This window comes from Convolutriloba macropyga, chromosome 12, assembly GCF_964194025.1.
Source record: "Convolutriloba macropyga chromosome 12, txConMacr16.3, whole genome shotgun sequence".
Lineage (NCBI taxonomy): Eukaryota > Metazoa > Xenacoelomorpha > Acoela > Convolutidae > Convolutriloba > Convolutriloba macropyga.
The window spans coordinates 39791904-39801668 of NC_134479.1; the positions used below are offsets into that span (position 1 = coordinate 39791904).

At 32.9% G+C, this 9765-nt stretch overlaps 1 long non-coding RNA gene across 1 annotated transcript; it reads right to left on the minus strand.

Annotated features, from left to right (window-relative positions):
* Nucleotides 1-2583: 2583 nt before the first annotated feature.
* Nucleotides 2584-3725, minus strand: LOC142350794 (uncharacterized). Its single transcript, XR_012760913.1, has 2 exons — nucleotides 3464-3725; nucleotides 2584-2967 (listed from the first exon to the last, which is right to left on the minus strand). It is a non-coding gene; the product is annotated as an uncharacterized LOC142350794 (long non-coding RNA).
* Nucleotides 3726-9765: the final 6040 nt, after the last annotated feature.

Here is a 9765-nt window from a genome sequence, read left to right on the forward strand (position 1 = left end):
AAAAAAGACTTTTGCCACTTTCAATCGCCTTTAGCGTAGTCTCGGCAATCAGAGAGGCCCAAGTTTTTTCCAAATGAAATTTAAAATACTTTTTATTGCTGTTTTTTAATAATGCTTTTTGTCGTTGATACTACATATTTTCTCAATTTTTTAATTTCAATTTAACAAATTTTTACGGTTTTGTTTTGTTACCTTGTCCGATCTGCACATTAATCGAACAATATTGACACTTCGCATACCAATGGCGTTGAAAGGAGGTTGAACTGAATATTTTTAAAAAAAATTAGAGAATCGATTTTGAATTTATAGGATTCGACACCGTTTCTTTGCAAAATTGAGTTGTCCTTTTGCTTTTTGCCTGTTGTAGTCGTATGACATTCTGATATTGACTGGTATCTCTGGTTAAATTTACTGATAAATAAATTTCGGTCTCACCGTTGATTTTTGCAGCGCAAAAAAATCCGACTGTGATTTGGATCTGTCATTTTTAAATTTTTTTTGCATTCATTTCATCGAGTAAGCAAGGTCTATTTATAAAAGTTCGATTAATAAGAGGCGCCGTTTTGTTCCAACGAGGTCAAATAAAAAACATTTTGTTTTTGTGTAAACTCATGGTTTTCATAGCTCCAACAAATTGTTTTCGTTAAATTTTCCTGAGTTCTTTAGGTATGCAAACATTTGATGTTCATTCTGTACTCTTAAGACTCAGACTAGTTAATAAAATGTATACTTTGGTATCGAGGGAGCTATTGAAAAACTATCTAATGCTTTTAATTTATTCTGTTAGCGATTTTTTAGACAAATGAGCTATTTCGGTAAAGTTTGGAACATTCTTTTTGTTTCAATTGAAAAACAACTAGAGCAGGAACACTTGTGGCTCAGCTGTGGAATTTCAAAATTCAAAACATTTCAGGATTGTAATGGAGCGCTGTTTATATGCTTTTTGAAGTAATTTTGTCTTCTTTGCTTTTTGTTTCGTTACTAAGGACTAGAATGATTTGAAATCAAACCTGAAAAATTGAAGAAACAGATTTTCGTATCAATGGAGGTCAATGAATTAAACTAATGTTTTCAGCGCATTTTTGGGCTTTAGCACAGTTTGCGTAAAATTGTTTGTGAGATTGTAAGTTTCGCCTATATTCATAGTAATGTTGTAGTCTTTTGGCTTTGTCTCACTAATGGCATTTCCATTTCGCTTACTAAGGACTAGAATGATTTGAAATCAAACCTGAAATATTGAAGAAACAGATTTTCGTATCAATGGAGGTCAATGAATTAAACTAATGTTTTCAGCGCATTTTTGGGCTTTAACACAGTTTGCGTAAAATTGTTTGTGAGATTGTAAGTTTCGCCTATATTCATAGTAATGTTGTAGTCTTTTGGCTTTGTCTCACTAATGGCATTTCCTTTTCGCTTACTAAGCAGCAGCAGGTTAATCGATTCACCATGTTTTATTGAAAGCTTACGATCGTTATGTCTTACGGTTTTATAAGATAATAATTTCAAAAGAAAAAAGACATTTGCCACTTTCAATCGCCTTTAGCGTAGTTTTTTCCAAATGAACTTTAATATAGTTTTTATTGCTGTTTTTTAATAATGCTTTTTGTCGTTGATACTACATATTTTATTTGACAAATTTATTTGACAAATTTTTACGGTTCTGTTTTGTTACCTTGTCCGATCTTCACATTAATGGAACATACCAATGGCGTTGAAAGGTGGTTGAACTGAATATTTTTAATAAAGTTAGAGAATCGGTTTTGAATTTATAGGATTCGACACCGTTTCTTTGCAAAATTGAGTTGTCTTTTTGCTTTTTGCCTGTTGTAGTCGTATGACATTCTGATATTGACTGGTATCTCTGGTTTTGTATTAAGGTAAAAAGGAAGCCATTAAAAGATTTCAGTTGATAGCTAATGTTTTTTCTTAACTGTAAGTTAAATTGATTTCAGAAAAATATTTTTACAATTGTTTTTCGATTTTCTGTCTACTTTTTAATTATTCTTAATAAAGACAAGTTTCAAATCTCTTCTGGTGAAGTACAAGTCATTTTGTTTAGTTTTGATTTTATCTGATGCTATTTTGACAGAAATTGAGTTTACGTCGTATGTAATGCTTGTTGATTTTATTTGATTTTGTCGTTTATTTTGTCTCTTACTCCCTAATGGCAGGTATTGTCGGCCCTCTAATGAATTAATGTTTAGTTTGTATAGTGGTTTGAGTTTAAGCGATTTTTTAAATGGATACTCTAATTATTTTTTTGAAATTATTGATTTTTTGCAAGTTTTCTATCTCTTTCTGATTTTGTTGGATAATTAAGACAGAAACGTGGTTTAGCGGAGTCGGAACATTATGTGCGAAAGCACATTACCGAGCCTCCTTGTCTTTTAATATTTTTTTTCATATTTCATTAATTAACATTGTCAACAGGTATTGAACAAAACAGAGACACGTCCGAATAAATAAGTTTGCCTAAAAAGCTGTTGAAGAAGAAATGATTTTGATTAAGGTTGGGAATGACTAAGGTTAGAACAGTGCGCGCAATTAAAATTATTATTGCTGTCATTGTACGCTGTATGTTCACAGGAAGACAAAAAATCTATTGAAAAAATAATATGCTGGAACTTTTTTCACAAGTTAGCATCACACTACAAAAGCTATAAATTTTAAAATAGTTTCTGATATAACTCTAAAAGTTAATTCTTGCAATATTCCTCAGAACTATTGCATTGACCAAAGAATTCACACGCGTCACTGATTGTGACTAAGTTGCAGTCGATCCAATTTTCAGGTCGCGGGTCTGAAAACTTTTGTCGTCTTTGGAATTCGGTCCTTAGGTTTCGCCTTTCTTCAAACCCCCGGGGAAACATGATGTTCTCATTTCGCCTGTACAGGACATCCGCCTGCAAAACTGCGATGCACACCACCAAGATTGTTAGTTTGAGAAGCATTTTGGAATCTGATTTTCTGAAATAAGAAAACAAGTTAAAAGCAATGATTCAAAGCATATTGGTTCGCCACTAATGGCTTGAAATATACCCCTGAAGTTTTAGAATGCCAGCTCTCTGCGGAAAAGATCCTTTTCAATTATACAGTCTAATATTTCAAACTTAAAAGCACCCGTTTTAAGTATAGTTTACGTGTCACTTATTAAGTCATTGAGAAAAGGCATTAATCAAGAACTGCGAAGCAGTCCAAGATCTAATCAGATTTTTGAATCGACTTTAGCAGACGCACTTAACCTTGCTTGAGAGAACTTGCAGGATTGATATTTCGCAGTGTGAAGAAAAATCTGAAATTATAGGGGGCTGCAGAGATCAGAGGTTAGGTATTCACGGCAAATCACTACAAATCAGACACTTTTTTGAATTCATTTTTACCTTTGGCACCTCGACTCGGTCTATTACTTGAATACAACTTGCGAACTGAGCACAGATAAAGATGAAAAGCAATAAATATATACCTGTTTTTGTTGAAGATTATGCAGAAGCAACGAAATTATCAGTTTTTTTTAGCGGCGATCAATGAAAAATGAATGCAGATAATAACCATAGCTTTTTAAAGCACAAATCACGTGACATCTGTTGAGACAGTGCACAGCAGTTTGAGAAAACAACGCCTTTTTAAAATTATACTGTGTGCTCCACATGTAAAGAGAAATCGGGCCAAATTTGTTCAGACGAGCACAGAACTGAAAAACAGCTTACACAAAACAGTACAACTTTTTCACGTATTCAATTATTATGTACTACCATCTTATCTGTTCTTCAAAAACATTTTGTGGTTTGTCCGTCGAAAAGTTTTATACATATGCGTCGAAAACATTTAATTATACAACGTTCTAGAACGCGAGAAACTGTAGAAAGTTTGATCAGCAACTTCGTTTAGCCAATTTTACATAGTTTTACATTAAAAGCGGCTCGCTTGTAGACATTTTATACCCACTCATTAAAATAACTGAACTGAAATGAATCTGAATTTTTGCTGAACCGAATTGATTTGAATTTAATCACAACTGAATTGCAAAGTAGACTTAAGTTGGTAAACAACTGGCCAACGTTGCCTCGATAATGAATGCCGTTAATAGGAACTGCTAAAGGTAATTTTAGAATCCTTTAAGATCTAATAAGAAAAAGTTAATAAAAAGTTTTTAGTGAGCTGCTTATTATTAGACCTTACACGACAAAAATTCCACAATCAGTGGGGCATTAAAAATAGCAAATGTTACTTCACAACGTAATTCTACAATTCTACTAGTATAAAACATTCCCCTGTAAAACCATTTGTTTTCCGTAATATCAAAAGTTTAACTTTTTTTCAACACTAATTGGAAGTCAGTTTCCAACAAAAATTGAAAATTGACAACAAAAAGTTTAAACAACAATGAAATTTTTTCCACTTTCTTCGGCAATTTTTAACTGCCAAAGGAGTCTCGAAATCGAACGGTTAACTTGTAAGAACTTGCAAATTTCTTGCAAGTTCATACAAAGCGATGCATCGAATTACAAGTTTTCCTTAAAACAACATGCAAGTTCTTACAAGTTAACCGTTCGACTTTCAAGTTCTTACAATTCATTTAATCGACTTAAAAGGCTCTTAGTTAAAAGGCTCTTAAAAGTTAATCATTCAACTAACAGGGACTCTACAGGTAAAACATTCTACTTATATTATATGTTCCTACAGAAGTTCTGAGAGTACTAGTAGTTACAACATAACAATTCCGCCTATATTGTGGTAAAAAAGAACAAAACGTTGTAAGATATGAAAGTAAAAATCTTTAAAAAACAACGAATCTGGAAAAGTGTGAACTGAAATTATAAAACAAAAAGTAGTATACAAACTGAAGGTTCACTCAATGCGAAAATGAGAAAATGCTGACATATGAAATTGAAACTTCAAAAAGTCAAAGAAGAGTAAAACTTAAGGAACATTTAAAAAAAGCAATCGTGAAGAAGTTAATTGAGAGCTACTTTATTTAAATTGAATTGCAAAAGGACCTCTTGAGTTGATAAAATTGAAGCGTAATCAATTTGTCAATTTATGTCGCCTTCTATTATTTCATCCAAATTGAGCTACTAACTCCCACGCGCTTTCTTCGCTAAATAACTGGATGCTAAATTTGAATTAATCAATAAGAGTTGAGCTCAACTGCAACGTACCTCCGAGTAAATTACCAGTTAGCCATTCGACTTGCAAATTCTTACAAGTTAACCATAAGGCTTACCAGTTCTTACGAGTTAACCATCTTTTGCAAGAAACTTGCAAATTCTTAAAAGTTAACCGTCTTATGCAAAAAACTTGCAAGTTCGTACAAGTTAACCATTCGGTCTGACCCGGGATGACACTCATTATGTTGTATTGAGCTGAAGGTTTGCAGATTGATTTAAAAGCTACCGAGCAGTTTTATATTCTGTTACTGAAACATTCGGGTGATTTTCATTCTTTACATTTTCTAGAAATCTTTAGCAAAAAAAAATATATTAAACTTCTTCATTGAGGAAAAAAACTCTAGAAAATTTCTGAGCCAGACCTATTTGAATGATAGTTTGAGATTTCTGCAACTTTTTCTACACGTTGCTTGCATTTGATTTTCATTTTAAAGGGTACCGTCTAAAAAACAAACAGGAACATATAAATCGAATTGATATATTTTTTTGATAAATCAGTTTCTGGACCTAACTGCACGTCTCCTATAATTCAGACGCTGTTGATAAAGAGTGAACAAATTATTGGCAAAACACTGCAGGGAAACAACTGTCCTAACCCGCTAGGGTCGATAAATCTTCCAAATCATTTTTCTTTTTGGTTTGAAAACTATGGTTCAATAAACAAAACAAGCATGTTTAGAAAGAACCTTCAACAACTTTTTACGTTTATGAAATCTTAAATAGTAAACCTGGGAATTGAATATGAAAGAAACCCGTGAACTCTTGGTCACATATGAGGTACTGATAAGTTAAAGAAGTCGTCTAATGCTGCTCAGCTGCGATTACAAAGGAACCAAATTTTTTATTTTTGTTATTACTAATCATGGAAATCTCCGCAAATAACAGAATAATAAAGCTCTATTCTCTTTTGAATTACAAATGCTTGAAGTTGTCAGTAGTTGAATTTTTTATTCACCACTATGTTCATTTCATTGAGTCCGGCGCTGCTCAATTGTCTTGTCCTAATGATTGAAGTTTACTTAAGTCTACTTTTGCGTGGAAGTAAGTGGCGCTCCAACTATTAAATTAAGGTAATGAAGAGAATTCAAATAGTGTCTGCCTCAATTGGTGTGACGGGTGATTTGGCAAATTGTAACCGTAAAAATCATTGGTAGTTAACAGAAAAAAATACATTTTTGCATTTTTCACAAAAAATCGAATAATTTGAAACAGGCGCAGTCCAAATAAAACGAAAAAAAATGAAAAATTTGCTTTCTCTTAGGCAGAATAATCAATCACGATAGTATATTTTCTTTCCGCCACTGGATCCACAGAACTACAAGGATACTGTAAATCCCTGAAGCATTAAGGAGGGATATTAAGAGCGATCGCTATCATCCAAAGAGCAACCGCTGGCCCAGCCCGCCTATAGTAGTCTCGTCTCCCAAAATTACATAGTTTTCAGAAAATGTTGTCTACTTGATTATGCCAGAAATTAGAAAAAATATAAACAACTGTATAACAAGATCAAGTTTTTGCAATTTTTTCAAGCCTAAATTTTCAATAATTAAAAAATTGATAGTCAACAGTGACACCACACACACAAGATCGGCAACTCCTTGAAGGAATTAAGTGAGCGTCGGGAGTGCTAATTCAAATTTTTAAACTCATCGGATTGATTTGGTGACAAGACAAGCAAGTTTCATTTATAAGCAAGAGCTTAGAAACACATGGAAAATGAAATTCTAGTTAAAGCACTAGACCAATAATTTGCGGACAATGCACTAAAAACTGCGAGTCACTATTAAGTTTCATTGGAAAATCAGGTTCTAATTGCCCCCCTTGTTAGAACGCTCCACCAAGAGGAGATCTTGCGTATGTACACTGATTGTCACTAAACTCCAATAGATTCAAAAACAAATGATAATGATAATCTATTAACTAGTTTAGAAAAATCTCAGATGGTGTTAACCCAACAAATTTCAAAGGTAAACTTTATCCCCCCAATGAGGCAAAAATTGCACTTGGTCAAGTAGGCACAGTACTTCGACTTCCCAGATCATCGCAAAATCACATGAACAGCACTTAAGCCTCGATTCCTGAAACAAATCTCCAATCAAGCCATGAAGGATAAAACTCTAACTAACAAACAAGTGATGTCAAGATGCATTACGGGTAAACAATTAACATTTCCGTACCCATCTAGAAGCAATACAGAGAAAAGTGAAACTCGTCCCGTCAGAGAATCCCAATTAGAGAATATATACAACAAAACTCTAATAGAATTTATTCAAAAACTAATAAAAAAAGTTTTGACCATCTATAGTCGGATAGGTTTGCCATACCATTGTTCAAAGAACAGGTAATTGGACAGTAGATGTCTCGGGAAAGAACGAAAACGCTTTGAAATATTGTTTGACCTAACATACGCCTATTGAAAGTACGGCTACAGCGGTTAAACATGAAATAACATATCTCACAGAACCACCATTGTTACAAAACAATTCAAATAATTCTCACAAGAAGAATGTTTTAACTGCCGAGAAGAATGTACTTCTCTCACTGAACATTACATAATAGAAAAATCTTCTCAAAGTATCACCGGAAATTTTTCTTGAACTATAAAAATCACCCCAATATAAAGTGTAGGTACAAATTTTGTCACAATTAAAACTTTTAATTAACTTCTTACTTAACTCATGTGTAAATTTTCTACACTACAAGTTTTTTTTAAAAAAAAAACGACAAATGGAACAAATATGAAACACTACAAAATCCCAAACCATCAAAACATTTCATCTCAGCGCACACACCGGGTAAACTGAAAGCAATTAAATTCAAAAAGGTCCAATAGACTTCACTTTATTCACTATTAGCATGCCGAAATGCACCAAACTGAATTAAAAATTGATATCTCATTTCAACGAACCACATAATTACATAACTTATTTCTCTATACATTTTTTTATTAACATTATCAATCCGGAATAACCTTTCAAATTTGGGTTATAAGGTTTTCGAAATCAAAATATCTCACTTTAAAAAATAAAAACAAACAGATGTAGAGTTATTGAAATCGCCGAACTTCTGGAAGTCATCACTCAAGTCTTGCCCAAATTCAACACTTAAAATGCGTCACTGTTTTTAGACAGACCAAAAACACAAATCAGTAAAAAAAGACTTTCATAACATTATCAACAATTCTATACGCAATCAAATTGTATTGTCGGCAAAATTAATGTAGAACTGAATTTTTCCTGAATATAGATTGCAAGTGACATAGCCATTAGCAGAGATTTTTAAAAAACTAGTGGCAACTATGCATTTGTTCAACTTTATTAAGCAAATGCTTTGTCTCACGAAAACTAGAAAGTCATATAATTTCTAGGTAAATTAACATTAATTAACCATGAACGCGTTTAAAAAATATCTTGGGATTCACATGTTTCACAGGAAATTTAAATTCAAACAACAAAAAACTTGATGAGATTCCGCAAAAAAAACATAAAGACCTTTTTGGTTATTTGAAATTTTTCGTTCCAGTCAATAAAAACTGATTGCTATCAACACAAAAATGGCCATGACAGTCACACGTCAACAATCTGACTCACCAATCCATGACGCATGAAGTTTGAATATTAAATCAGTTCGCTATTAAATTGGGTTTCTCGTGACAGAGTCATTAGCCAGGACATAAAAATTGAGCTGCAACGATAAATTGGGTCAATTCTAACAAGCAAACGCTTTGTCTCACGAAGAATAGAAAGTTATATGATATCTGGATAAATTTACAGTAAATAACCTTGAACGCTTTTTAGAAGTTTTATCTTAGGATTCATCTGTTTCACAGAAAATGTACTTTAAAAAAATGAAAAAACTGATAAGCTTCCGCAAAGCAACATAAAGACCTCTTTGGGTAATGAAAAGTTTTCGATCGAGTAAATAACAAATGAATGCTATCAGCACAAACTTAGTCATGACAGCCACACGTGAACCATCTGACTACTCAATGCATGATATATGAAGGAGTGATATTAAATAAGGTCACTATTAGAATGGGTTTCTTGTGACATAGCAAATAGCAGAGACAAAAATTTGAGTGGACAAAAAACGATGAATTTGTTCAATTCTAACAAGCAAACAACGCTTTGTCTCACGATGATTAGAAAGTTATATGATATCTGGGTTAATTTAAAGTAATTAACCTTGAACCCTTTTTCAAAAATTTGTATCAGAATTCAGCTGTTTCACAGAAAATTTGTTTCAAGACAATAAAAGTGATAAGATTCCGCAAGTCGACACAAAAATATTTTTGGTTTATGGAAATGTTTTGTTCGGGTAAAATAAAAACTGATTGCTATCCCAACAAACATAACAGCCACACGTCAGCAACCTGACTCACCAATCCATGAAACATGAAGGAGGGATGTTAAAATGGGTCGCTATGGTCCAAATAGCAATACTTCGCCGAGCCCAACGATTGTAATTGTGTCTGAATATAATACAGAAATTCAGGAAAATAGCGAAATTTCTTTTTGCCACAAACAAAAAAGAATTTAGCAATCATAAATAGTTTCCTACTACGTAACTTTACTTGAATTATTCAGAAACACATTAT